Genomic DNA, 15,000 nt, shown 5'->3' with positions numbered 1-15,000 from the left:
AATTTGGTACGGTATTTCGTTATACAATGCTAAAATATTATGTTATTTATTTACAAATTGTACAACGAAGCGTAATAATTACATAACAAATATGACGCAGACGCTATGATAGAAAATGCTTTCTACTATTGAGCACTTTATATGTCTTTACTATCTTAGAAGTGAAAGAGGAGGACAATTGAATTTTGTAGCTCCTCTCAAAGTGTTGTCAGAATATAAACCACTATTTACGATTAGTAACGTTGAAGATCAATGCATTAAGAAAGAGAGTCATAATCATACCTGGTAACTAATATCACTATAACCAAAAATAATCTGCGTTGTCAATGTTAGCGGTTTCACAGCGATAACGGATGATTCAGTTTATCATACATGGATCAACAGGAAAGTAAAACGACTAGGCTTTGCAAAGTTGTTTTTTGCATTTGGTCCCATGGAAGAATCTAAAGGTGCCAAAGAACTTATGTAGAAAATGCTCCGTGTTCTTTATTGAGTAATTGCAATGAGGGCTTCTTTCAGGCAGTCTACATGTAGAACGCTGGATTTGGTGCGGGACACCAGATTCTATTATTGCCCAGTATATCTTATAAGGTATTTGTCTATTTATCAGATAGTTTATGTGGTTGGCTAGCGACGTGGATTTGCTATGCTCTTCATATTTAAATAACTTTAGATGTGCATATTCTAAACTCCTATATTCTTTATCGTCTTATAAGCCCCTCATAATCTATCGATATATATATATATATATATATATATATATATATATATATATATATATATATGGTAAAGACCTCCTTAGGTCCTGAGCGATCATGGAATTGCACATAAAAATTTCCCCTCGGAGGTACAAAGTTAGGACAAAGTTGTTTATAGAAGACCAGCAGTTGCCCATGCATGTCATCTCTCTTCTTCAAGTTGATGTCTCTTACCGACGTTATCGAAGGAAAAGGAAAATGTCTATGCAGCTTGGCATCGAGTAACGTTGCAGTTCATTTCTACAGCTGAGTGAATTGAAGTAACGTGAAATAAAGTGTCTTGCTCAAAACACAACACAAAGACCGGTCCAAGAATCGAGCTTACTCCGTCATGCTTGTGAGCCTGACGTTCTAACTACTGACTTAGGCACCTTCACTATATCTATGTCTATCTATCTATCTACTAACACACACACACACACACACACACACACACACCCACACACACACACACACACACACACAGAGAGAAACACACACACACACACACACACACACACACACACACACACACACACACACACACACAGAGAAACACACACACACAGAGAAACACACACACACATATCCCCCCACAAACAGTGTAAAACGAATGTAATAGGTTCTGAAACGTTCTTGAAGCCTTGCTGGGCGGCTACTTTGAGTAAACTGTTATGTTATCTCCCAGCCATTGTCTAGTTGTTATTTTTGATAGGACATTGCAATAATGAAGTGTTATTTCATTGACTTATAGTGATCAAAGATCTTGATCAGTGGCAGGCAATTTGTATTTAAAGAGAATTAAAATAAATTTAGTTCAACAAGTGTAGAATAATCTGTGATATTGTTGACTGGTACTGGATGTTTTGTCGTGAAGATTATGCAGTCAGACTTATAGAATAAACCGCCAGATGAAAACAACCGTCTTCCTCTGCATATATGTATTTATACCGATAAAAATCTTTCTCAAATTTTCCCAAGGAAATGCGATAAAATATTGCTTAAATCCTTTTATCTTCAAGCAGAATGTCATCTCATTTCATTGGAAAAACTTTATTTCGATACATGAATAAATAACGACATGTTGTCTCCATTATTTCTAATATTTCTTCTATCCTTATTACCACTTAGTACGCTTCCCAAAAGCTTTATACATACATACATACATACATACATACATACAAATATATATATATATATATATATATATATATATATATATATATATATATATATATATATATATACATATATCTTCATTGCCATGTAGAGCTAAAGCTACACATTGTTTAATTATAAGTGATTATTTCTTCTCTCTATAGTTACAAAGTGTTGTTAACTATCTCATTTAATTATTGACGCATGTATGTTTATATTTTAGTTCTAATTTAATTCAATTAAATTCTATATCCCTTTTTGTTGTGTTGTTTTTTAATAAATAACACTTTCATTAATGTATTTGATAGTAATAAAGCTTTTGTAGCAATGAAGCTTTTCCCTTTTTCCCTTTCCTTCATAGTTCGCGGGCTTTCTTTACAAGAGGTATAACTCCTCTAATAGTTATTAGACTTGTTTGCGTATGATATCATATTTGAGATGTTGATGGAGAAGCAAAGTCTATGCTGTCTATGTTTCTTGCATGATGTGAGTGTCCTGTTCTATTTAGTTCTTTCATATAAATAGTATTTTGTAGCTGTAACGTATCACTAGTTGTTTCCTCTGTTGTAGTTCCTCCTGGTTAGTGACGTATTTCGTCCTGTGTGATATCAATAAATGCCGTGCACCTGCTTATTACTTGTGCACGTATAAATATATATATATACATATGTATGTGTGTGTGTGTGTGTGTGTGTGTGTGTGTTTGTGTGTGTGTGCATGTGTGTGTGTATATATATATATATGTATATATATATATATATATATATATATATATGTATATATATCAAAATAAGCAACAAGGATATACAGAGGTAATGCAGTACGATCGTTTCATGCGACTCCATTTAATTGAACAATGCAATCATTACATCAATTTAGAATGCAGAGAAATCCTCAGCTGCACAAAGACATAGAATTTAATTAAATTAGAACAGATGGACACATTAGTGTAATTATACCTAAAAATCTCCAGAAGTTAAGGAGATCGACAAAGAACATGCTGTCTCCACTCCAGCATAGAAGATACTAAGTTATCATGAAGATATACATTGTTACAGACTCTGTCTGTCGTTGATGTTTTTGTTTTTTGGGGTTCAGTCTTAATTTATAGACTAGTTTATCAAATCCTTGTATATCTAAGGCTGAGACAATTCATTAGAAAACAGTCCCAATCACTTCTATAATTCATAACGAGCCACTTTTAGATCACTTGACCATTTAACATCCTACTACTATCATACCACCTACATTGCTTCTTATTCTTCCTTCTCTTTCTGTTTCTTCTTCTTCCTCTCCGTCACTTCCTTCCTAACTTCACCACTACTGCTGTTTAGAATAACACCTACGCAAATTTTATAAACAAAACATTCAAAAGACATGTCTCAAGAATTCAATCACTACTACCATCCACAACAAGTCACTTTCAGGGCACGTGACCATTTAACATTCTACTACTATCATGACACTCCCGCATTCTTCTTCTTCTTCTTCTTCTTCTTCTTCTTCTTCTTCTTCTTCTTCTTCTTCTTCTTCTTCTTCTTCTTCTTCTTCTTCTTCTTCTTCTTCTTCTTCTTCTTCTTTCCTGCCAAGAATTCACAACGAACTCGAACCCACAAGAGTAAACAAGCGAGACAGAGACAGAAACAATGAAAATACTCCTTCTATTTGATTACTATGCAAATATTCTTTAAAAAAACTTTTCTTTTAATTTTTCCAAAATTGAATTGTTTTCCATACTTACAGTTGAAATGGTCGCAATCACTGAAACCGGTAATGAAATGTTTTTTTCTTTCCATACATACATACATACATACATACATACATACATACATACATATATATATATATATATATATATATATATATATATATATATGTATATATATATATATATATATATATATATATATATATATATATATATATATATATATATATATATATATACATATATATATATGTATGTATGTATAGTACAAATTTACAGAAAACAAAAGACGAAGGCAGGTGTAAGAACAACAAACAAGTATATTAGTTTAACACGCGCGAAAATGGAAAAGTCTTTAACTTTTCGAGCCTACGCTCTTCAACATAAAAGATTAAGAGGCAAAAAAGGGAGGGAGAATAAAAAAAAACACCGAGGCAGAACAAAAAGTGCAGAGTTCAACGGTCCAACATGGTGGGATGACTGAAAAAAACAGCTTGAATGAAAGGGAGATAATAATAATGATAATAATTATGCTGCTGCTGCTGATGATTATAATAATAATAATAATAATAATAATAATAATAATAATAATAATAATAATAATAATAATGATAATAATAATAATTACATAAACTTCTAACTTGTTGTCTCTTGAGGTCTCTGGGTGAGACATGGATCCAACTTGTACAAATGCAAGACAAAAGTCAAACATAAAATAATAATACTAATGATAATAATGATAATAGATATATAGAGAAGAGTTCTTTACTTGTATACGATTGACACAATCCATCACAAAGGTAAACATAGCTGACGTAATCCATCAGCAAGGCAAACTTAATGACGAAAAGCGCGACTCGAAAGCAACAGTTATTTATTTGTAGTTGAACGATATTTCGGCATCTCGTGTGCCTTCCATACACACGTTAGACTTAGTGATGTATCGTGTCAATCGTATTCAAGTTAAGAACTATTCTCTCTATATCTATAAAAACTTCTGTTGAGTTACTTCAGTCCTACATAAATTAATAATAATAATAATAATAATAATAATAATAATAATAATAATAATAATGGCGGCAAAGTCAATAGTGGCCTCAACGAACGAAGGTACGCAAGCGTTTGTTCGTATGTGAGACTGGTGTGTGTGAGTGTGTATGTGTAAATGGGGGCAAGTGAGTCTAACGTGTGTGTTTGTGAATCGGGGCGAGCGAGTCTAACGTGTGTATGTGCGTGTGCGTGTGTGTTTGTATGTCTTGAGTGTAGCAGCTAATGTGTACTTCTTTAGATGGTATGTGCAGATGTATATGTATGTGTCTATTTGTCTGTGTCTCTGAGGAAATAGTGTTCATGTGTATAGTGTATGCTTGTAGGTGAAAGTTATCTTTGTCTATGCGTGTTGCGTGTCTTTATGCATGCTGCAGGTATGTGCATATATTGTCTGTGTTCAGGTATTATGCGCTTGTGTAGGTGTGTGCATGATGGTGTGTGATGTGTGTGTACTGAGTTGAATAGTGACTAATGAGTTGAACAGTGTGTATGTGTGTTTGTATAATGGTGTGTGTGTGGTGAGAGTACCGAGGTAGGAAGAATGTTGATGTGTGGAAATTTGTGTGGGGTTGGTGTCAGATATAGAGAGGTAATGTGTTAAGCCCATATAGTCCAAAAACGAAGAGAGAAGATTAATTCGTGTTTACGGTGAAAGCGAGAGTTCGGGTGGTCCTTGTGCAGAGACAGTCCGAACATAGATAGATGTTGTAATGAATGACCAGTAGGGCGAAAGTAGCGTGAATCCGGGGTGTCATTGCCGAGTCTGATGTCTCGGAGGTACTCCGTGAACCAGTCAGCCAAGCGGCGTCCGGTTTGCCCATTGTACAGGGAAGGACGAGAGATTAGGAGATGCAGTAAATAACTAAAGTTGCAGGTAAATAAGTCGGTGATGTGATAGAGATGGATGTAGGTGCCAGTGAGGTTGGTGGTGTTAGAGAGGCAGCGATAGGTGCGACAGCGTGGGCTGGAGCAGGGGGAAAGACTCCGGGTGGTAAGCAGGGGTAGGGAGGAAACTGTGCACCAGGAGGCCACGCAGGTTATGGGCTCGTTAAGTAAATCATTTTTCACTTTTGTAAAACACAGAATGGTCCTTCAACTTATCTTTGTTTATATATAGCTATACATAATAAAGCGTTGTACATATGTGAAAATACAATATACAGTATTAAGTTCATAAGCCTTTGAGAGTAGATGTTGTGGCGTTTTAAAATTTTATATGAGGCAGAACATAACGATGTACAAGTGTTTTATATCATTCATGTAGTTGTGACCAGGAATCACAGACGCGGAAAAAGTGCCACTATTTTCACCTTGGACATCATATCACATCAGAACGTAAAACACCTCCCAACAAATGTTCCCAACAAAAGTTTCTTTCTTAGGCTAAACACGTCTTCGCTCTGATTTATTTCCTCTTTTCAAGTGAATTTTATAAGCAGATCTATGGGATGTCTAAAGTGGCTACAATGCTATCATTGTTGCAAAAATCTTTGTAGGCCCCATCAAGGATTAGACCTTTGCCTAAGAGCTGTACGGTGATAATACAGTTTGTATTACCGTACTACTTAGACACAAAGTTGATAATGTTTCTTTCATTCGTTACCTCTACCACTCTATCTTATAAGAATTCATCTGTACTATATTGAATACTCATTTAACTTCTAAGTCGTCACTCTCGCTATCAACAGTATCCATCTGTCCACATCCATCTACTACTCCCCAAAAACACCAAAGCCTACCTTCACTCATCGTAAGCACACTAAATGTATTATAATATTTTCTCATTCTTAGGTGGCCTGCTGGCAGAAACTCTTGCACGCTAGGTGACATGCTTAGCAGTATTTCGTCAGTCTTTACGTTCTGAGTTCAAATTCCGTCGAGGTCGACTTTGCCTTTCGTCCTTTTGGGGTCGATTAATTAAGTACCAATTGCGTACTGGAGTCGATCTAATCGGCTGGCCCCGTCCCCCAACATTTCGGGTCTTGTGCCTAGAGTAGAAAAGAATATTTTCCCATTCTTCACTCGTGGTCGACTCCGTTACAAAGATTCTGATTTCGAACCCTTATGTGAAAAAAATGTAACGATTCATCCTATACTCGATCGATGAGCACGTCCTCTACCACTCTCAGGCCATCGAATAAACACTGCTATTCTAATCTACCTACACATACCTACAAACCAGTTTGACTCTGTTCGTCCTCCCATTGACAATTTCTATGAAACTCACTGTTATCTGCAACTTACAAATCTCACTCATTGAACTTTTCTCACTTTCAATAAGATAAGAATCTCCCAAACCAACCGCCTTCAGTCCACGTTTGCGTATTTGTAGGTATACAGATGCTGATGTGTGTGTGTGTGTATGTGTGTGTGTGTGTATGTGTGTGTGTGTATGTGTGTGTGTGTGTGTATGTGTGTGTGTGTGCGTGTGCGCGCAAACCTACTCATTTTTATTATAAATTGTAGCGACTACTAATCACGTGAAGATGTCTTTGAAGCGTTTATCTGAAAATCTGTAGTCATAATTCAAATGTCTGTTTGAGAAAAACAACGAATGAAGATCTGAATTATATTACAAAATTAAATTAAAACAGCCTTTTAATACTATGTCATTAATAGATAAACATCGATATATACTATTCCTGTTTTTATATATTGATGTTACCTTAAATCTACTTCATTTATACTCGATTGTAAATGGCTCGTATTAGTTGATTCTTTTATTCTTATTGCTCTGTTGCTCTTGACGTTGTTACTATCGCTCTGTTGTCGCTTTTCTATTCCCCCACTGTTTTCCGTTTTCATTTTCTCCAATATGCTGCTTAGAACTTTTTATTCTTAAATATTTTTCACATTTCGTTAGTTATATTTCAGTTATTGTCATTCTTGTTTAACATTTACTTCATCTATTCCTTTGATGTGCTACGGCTTAATACTAGTACTTCAGGATTTAGTCTCCTCTTCTAGGTGTATGGGGTTTGTCATCGTCGTTTACTTTGTCAAATATTTTAACCCTAAGTTTTATACTCTCTTCATTTGGAGAACTGTTGTTTACTTATAGCTCAATGCTTATATGTTGTTACGAATTCTTTTTAATGCATCTTTTTGTATGATTGATATCTATAGCGCTTTGGTAATCTAATTGCAATTATCAAGCATTCTGGGATGAAACGTTGTTTTTGAACAAGATTTTATACTCATTGGAACAGGATTTTATTTCATAGGAAAATTTTCCCAAATATTTTTTACTTGATATATTATTACATTTAATATTTGTACAGTATATGAATGCAATTATTGGCCTTCATTTTCTTTTAGGGTAAACCATTTATTTCATTTTCTGATTAGAATACTTTCTTCTCAATAAATTAGAGACTTGTAATCCGTGGCTTCTTCAGTTTCTTACCAAGAATCTTTACTACTCTATCTTATGTCACTACTAAATATTTCAATCAGAAGCTTATTTTCTTATAATTTCCAATTATTTTGTTATTTTAGAGCCTAGAGTTTCTTACGTTAATATGGCCGCCATAAATTTTCAAGTGTTATGTTCTCCGTTTTAAAGAATCTTACCGCTGTGAAATCTTGATGTCCATACTTCCTCACAGAAATGTCTATCATTTTGATGCTGCATTGATTTTTATTCCTTTCATCTCATTTTAAATAGAACAGATTTGGTTTGGTCTCAAACATTTTCTGTATGTATTTTAGAAAAACCAAGTTACTTTTCAGACGGATTGTCTGCAATGGAGCGAACGACTGTTGCTTTAATTATTCTTTTATTTGAGATAAAATCTTTTGGGCTCTATTTCAGTACTACATTTGACAGCATTTCGCTCTTTTTTATATTTTTTCGTTAATAACAGGAACTCGTTTTCTTTTATTTACAGCCATTTTTGTATGTTGGTTGCTGATTTTTATACACCTATATGATGTAAAGTAATGGCATATCTGTGGCAGTTGTGCATATTATATTATCTGAATTAGAGATATTCATGCTTCTATGCGATAAGTAAGTTTAATTTTTAAATTTTTGTTAATATTTCATCGATGGGCTCTACCTTGTACAGATAATTTCGTTATTCAAAAGGAAAATCCCCTATTTAATGCTTTATTTCCACCTTTAAATTCTTGTCATATTAATATATGTCTTTATAGTATCCATTTTTTATTACATCTTCGCATACTCCTTTGCTCTTTGTTTCCATAACTTTGTGTATTACTTTCGTCCATTATTTCTCTATTTGTTTTTATCCAAGGGTTCCGATTTCTTTATTTTTAACAATTCAAATTATTTGCAGTTATTAGCCGTAACTACGTAGACTGCATTTTGGGAGTAATTATTTGCTCCGTTGGTGTTCTCTCTCTTTCTTTCTACTGTGTATTCAATTTCAATTTTTGCATATTTGTTTGGCTTTGTAAATGCATCTTAAGTCACCAAGTATGTTTAAATTTCAACATAAATCTTAAATTCATATGGGAGTACTGTGGTTTTGATTTGGTAGGTTTGTGTCAATAAAAACATAAACGGAATTCTTTTCGTATCTATTGTTGCCTTTCCTATATATTATGTACCATTACTGAGATATAACATCTGGCCCCTAATTTAGCAAATCACCATTGCATGGGCTTTTTACAATTATTTTCCCATGATGTCCATTTTTGTACGATCGATGTTCGTATTTATTAGTTTCAAATACTGTCACAAGGCCAACAGTTTCGAGTGCGGGGGTATTTTGATAACATCGACCCAAGTGCTCAACAAATACTTATTATATCGAAGCTCATAAGCAAACGTCCCTAAGAGAAGTTTGGAAAGACTTATGTTATGAGTTTTACTTAATGCAATATTACATTAATTAATCTTTTGTAGTTGGACCTCTTAAATGTTCACAATTCGAATAATATAGAATAAATAAGAAATGCTGTTTTTGTATATTTCATTTTTCAATTATTTTTCTTTTAATTTATACAACAATATAAATTTTCGACTGTCGTTGTGGATACTGTTTACAATTGCGAAGACGGCTGTGAATGTGTTCCGAAAGCAGGGTGGATATAGTTTTCAATGTTTTGCTAACAAGGACATCATGAATTGAAAAACAACATTTATACAAGCTACCATATTATTTTCATTATACGGAAAAATTACAATTTTAGAACGCAGAAAAAATATTTCGCACACTCAAATCCAACAACGAAAACTGCAGCGAAATTAATAAATAGATTGCTACACTTGATAACCATAAGTATAATCTGTCTTGGTGTCTTGGGGAAATTTCGAACCTGGGTTCTCATTCCTAAGGTATTTTTCAATGCTGTTGTTGTTGTTGTTGTTATTATTATTATTATTATTATTATTATTATTATTATTATTATTATTATTATTATTATTATTCAGGTCACTGCCTGGAATCGAACTCGAAATCTTGGAGTTAGTAGCCCGTACTCTTAACCACTACGCCATATGCCCACGGGCATATGGTGTGGTGTTTAAGAGCGCAGGCTACTAACCCCAAGACTCCGAGTTCGATTCCACGCAGTAACCTGAACAACTATAATAATAACAATATTAATAATAATAACAACAAAAACATCGAAACTTACTTTAGGAATGAGGACCCAGATTCGAAATTTCCCCATGACACCTGATGAAGGCTGGAGGGTATATCAGCCGAAACGTTGTGTTTACAACAAACAAGATGAGGACAAATATCAGTCAATTGTAAATAATGCAAATAACGTATATATATACTATACATATATGTACGAATTTGTGTGTCTGTGTTTGTCCCCCAAAAGACAAAGTAATTGGGAATAGGGGATGGAGAGCTGGGTGTGTTTAGGGTGGGAGGAGAAGAAGTTGAAGTATGAGTGTGAGTCTGTGTGTTTGTAGTGGATGGAGGTGCTGAGAGTGGAATGATGAATGCTGACCAAAATGTCAAGAAAGTAGACAGACGTGTCAGAGATAGTGCAGGAGAGGTGGAGGACGGGATGGAATGTTTTGACAAAAGAGAAAAAGGAATCTAGATGTTTGCGTGAGAGTGAGGTTGCTCCGATACAGTCATGAATATAACGGCCGTATAGGTCGGGAGTGGGACCAGTGAAACTTGAGAATATTTGGGGGCCTCAACGTAGCCAACGAACAGGTTCGCAAAGTTGGGGCCCATTCTCGTTCCCATGTCCACTCCCGAGACTTTCTGGTAAAAATCACCCGTGAACGAGAAGCAGTTCTGTGAGAGGACAAGTTCGGTCAGACGAACGAGTCTGGATGTGTCAGGTTGGGGTTTAGGTCGAAGGTCAAGGAAATGTTGGAGTGCACGCAGCCCCACGTGGTGAGGGATCACCGTGTAAAGGCTCTGGACGTCGAGAGTGAAAAGAAGTTTAGAGGGGCTAGGAGGGAAGGAGAAAGAGTTGAACAAACGAAGCGTATGGTTGGGGTCATGGATGTGAGAGGGGAGGTAAGCCACTAGGGGGTGGCAACGACACGGTCAAGATATCTGGAGATGAGTTCGGTGGGGCAGTTGCAGGTGGAGACGATGGGGGTGGCCAAGGTTGTTAGGTTTGTGGACAATGATGCTGGAGACGGTGGGGGAAGATGGGGGGAAGCGATAAGGTCATAGGTAGTGCAAGACGCATTCTGTTATTTGCATATGGTAAGACTTTTACTTCACTCCAAATATATTAAAGTCTCGTGGACACTGCAGAAATCAACATCAATCGATGTTCTTTTATGTTGCTGACGTGTTCCACAAACACCAAATTTGAGTTGCTATAATGTTGAGATTTTTAATAGCAGCCTACACTGAAATACTCAGCATAAATAAAATAATTAAATGGTTGCATGGTGTATATAATGCTATTAATGTACAAACGCAAATCTGTAGTAGTACAGCTTGTTTGCCACCCACAAAACAAAGAAGCTGATTGCTCACATAGAAAGCAATGGCTACACATTTTATAGCCACTCATATCATAGCTGAACTATATGTATATTTATTGTACAGATCATTAAGAAGGTAACTTTCTTAATATATAGAAGTGAACGTAGGTATGTTTGCTCGGTTTTAGACCACCGATTGACTCTAGCTATCTGAATTCTCGCCTCCGGGGTCCTTCCAAGGTCCCTTGAAGAGAGCATTTAGAAGGGAATATCTAGTACAGACGTATAGCACGTCTTCGTCACTCGCGTCTGTGAACCTCTCAGTACAGTATAATGTAAGATACATCATTGGATAGAAAAACATCTGTTGTGAATACTGCAAACTCTATACAGCTCTACGCACACAGACACGCACACACGCACATACACACACACACACACACACACACACACACACACACACACACACACACACACACACACACACACACACACACACACACACACACACACACACACACACACACACACACACAATCACTCACTCACACGCATAAAATAAAAACGATATTAAATATAGAAGGTTTATTGCTAGTGAAATATAAGCCAAACATCAACGCACAGTAAAGGAATATATGAATCGAAGCATCACATTTACCAGTAATTAACCGTTTAGCAATTTCAAATCTGCTGGCGGTTTTTATGCATTAAAAAAAAAGGAAATCTATGATCACCCACGTAGTTGTGAGAGAAAGTTTAAAAAACCTCTTTCTGTGAATAATTTCCGAATTTTTTTCAATAGCATTCTTTCGATTAGAAAATTCATCTACAAAAATAGAACCTCTTCATGGTTGCTCCAAACTTTATGACGATATATTTGTAATACATAAACTAACCACTGCATGGAAGTATCAGTGAAACAATTGTTTGTAAATGAACAACGAAAGATTGAAAGGAAGCTGTGTTTAAAAGTTAGTTGATCAAAGTTAATATGTTATTTATTTACGTTTTGACATCAACACACCTTATAAAAGCTAATCAAGATGTCGATGAGATATTTTTTTAATATCTAATATAGAAACGCTAAATATAATATAATATTAACTGCTTAACGCTAATTTAGTTGTTACTTATATCAAAGGATATGATGAGGTTCTAAAATGTAGAATAAAGTAAGACATTGAAATCTTGTAATTGAATCAGTTAAATAGAATTAAACTCAATGACATATTCAGCTTTCTCTGATAATCTTATTCACTTCGTAAACAAGACGTTTATTGCATAGTTATATGATCACTTCTATTTAAGTATTCACGCAGGGGATTTCTTTATAATTGATATCCTGTAAAGAAGTGGCTAGCAAAACATAATGAACCACTATTACAAAAAATAGCTGCGCAGTGAGCACAGTCATATTTGATTTGTTTGCTCTGCGAATTCACATGCTTTACACATTAATCGTTTGGGTTCAGCAGCATTGCTTCATAAATATCCAGCAGGTGGTAAAATACTAATAAGTTTCCTGTTTGCATGCTGGGCTGCTTTCTAGGATCCTGTTATATTTTTATTTTAGCATTTTTTCGTTTTATTTTGTAACTGTCGAACTTTTAAATTTAATATTTTTATTTGTCTTAAGCCACCCCCCTCCATTTTAGTAAATAGTTTCATTACTTTATGGTACTTATATTACTTAACTCGACGTTTCCTTTTACACGCATGTGTGATTGTCTTATCACTTGTTGCCTGTTCACATTCCAGATGTGGTACTGAAATGATAAACAATCTAAGAGCATGAAAAAGAAACAAGCATTCTCGTTGGGAACGTAAAACATTATGTTAACAGCATTTAGAAACGAAGAAAATTATTGTGAAATATGTCTGTGGTAAATACAGATTTCTAGAGCTTTTAGTGCATTCTCATTTTTGAAATGAAAGGTTTTCACCAAAATGTCTAACCACAAAATTGTAGGATTTCTCAGAATAGCATACACACGGCATATTTTCGAAAACTAGTTCATAAGTTAATGGTTTGTTTTAAAATAATACGTATAGAAACAAACAAGCTGTCATAGCTAGCTAATCGTGCAGGACAATTGTGAAGTTATTAAAATGGGAAAAATATTATTCATGTCTTAAGAATTTCCCACGCGTTATATTTTGATAGTCTCAACAGTGGAGGCCACTGAAGGATTTCGCCAATGTCTTTTCCATAACTTGTTTTCACCTCAATTATTTCGAATAATCCTTCCAATACTATATTGGAAGGTACCTGGCTTTGTGTCTTGCTTTGACGATCGCACGATCACGGGCTCGATTCTCGAACCGGAAGGTGTGCTGTGTTCTTGAGCAAAATACTTCAATTCACCTCGCCCCAGTACACTCAGTTATAAATGAGTGACCCTGCGATAGACTGACAGCCCCTTAATTTGCCTGTAGTGATAGCAGTCCCTTATATGTGATGGGAACCGGGTAAGTGGCCATATGACTCCTAGGACTTCGATATAAAGAGGACTCATCACCTCAAGTGTGTTTAGTTACATATTTAGTTTATAAATTTCTTAGATCTGCCTGCTTTGAATACTTTGGTCTATAATTAGCATGAAATGCAAATCCACCGATTGAACTTCCTTCGCTTTTGATATCATTGTGGGTTGGTGTACCTATTAAATTTGTTGTTTCTAAACAAAACATGCTCAGTAACATTCACTGTAGACGGAAGGAAGGAATTTTAGCTTTATGTTTGGAACTGCAGTCTATGAAAGAATCAACATCAAAATCATTTCATTTATGATGTGCCAATCCCTGAACTAGCAATAAAAAGTTTAATTAAGCTCGGTTATGAAATGTCGAGAGCATTTAGGAATAACTTTTTACCGCCTCGTTTCATATGTTTAGTCTTTGTTTTTTCTTCATCTCTATAAACCATGTTTATCATTTACCAATGATAACAGCAATATTTAACGAGGAATCACTGTTTTCTTTTTTCAATCAGTACATATACAGTGTAACGGACTAGCAATGTTGAAGCATGCATATCTGTAATTGGTAAATATCTAGCAGAAGTTTGGTAGTTTCTATGGACAATACGATGAGAAATTATCCTTGACTGAGCTTCCATTATTATGGGTTAGATAAAGGCTGCCAATATGTGTAGTCATAAGCAGCCTGTCAGTAAGTATGGTTTAATTATTAAGAAAATAGTCTTCTTTCCATCGAAGAGCAAGAAGATTGACATATACAATTATAGATAAATCAAGTGAAAAAGAGGTCATTTGAAAAGTTTTATCACTGAACATAGTTTTTCAAAGAAGTGAATCTTTATTAGATCAAAATATTGGCGCATCTAAGCAAAGTCAATCTGGCAATTGAGATATAATTCAATTTCACGATTTCATCGTTTTAAACGGATCCGTTTTTGGTAGATCTTCTCGCGAAACAGTCACAAGTACACTTCAAAGTGGTTC

This window comes from Octopus bimaculoides, chromosome 2, assembly GCF_046866305.1.
Source record: "Octopus bimaculoides isolate indiv1 chromosome 2, ASM4686630v1, whole genome shotgun sequence".
Classification (NCBI taxonomy): Eukaryota; Metazoa; Mollusca; class Cephalopoda; order Octopoda; family Octopodidae; genus Octopus; species Octopus bimaculoides.
Note: the sequence above shows the minus strand (reverse complement) of the source record.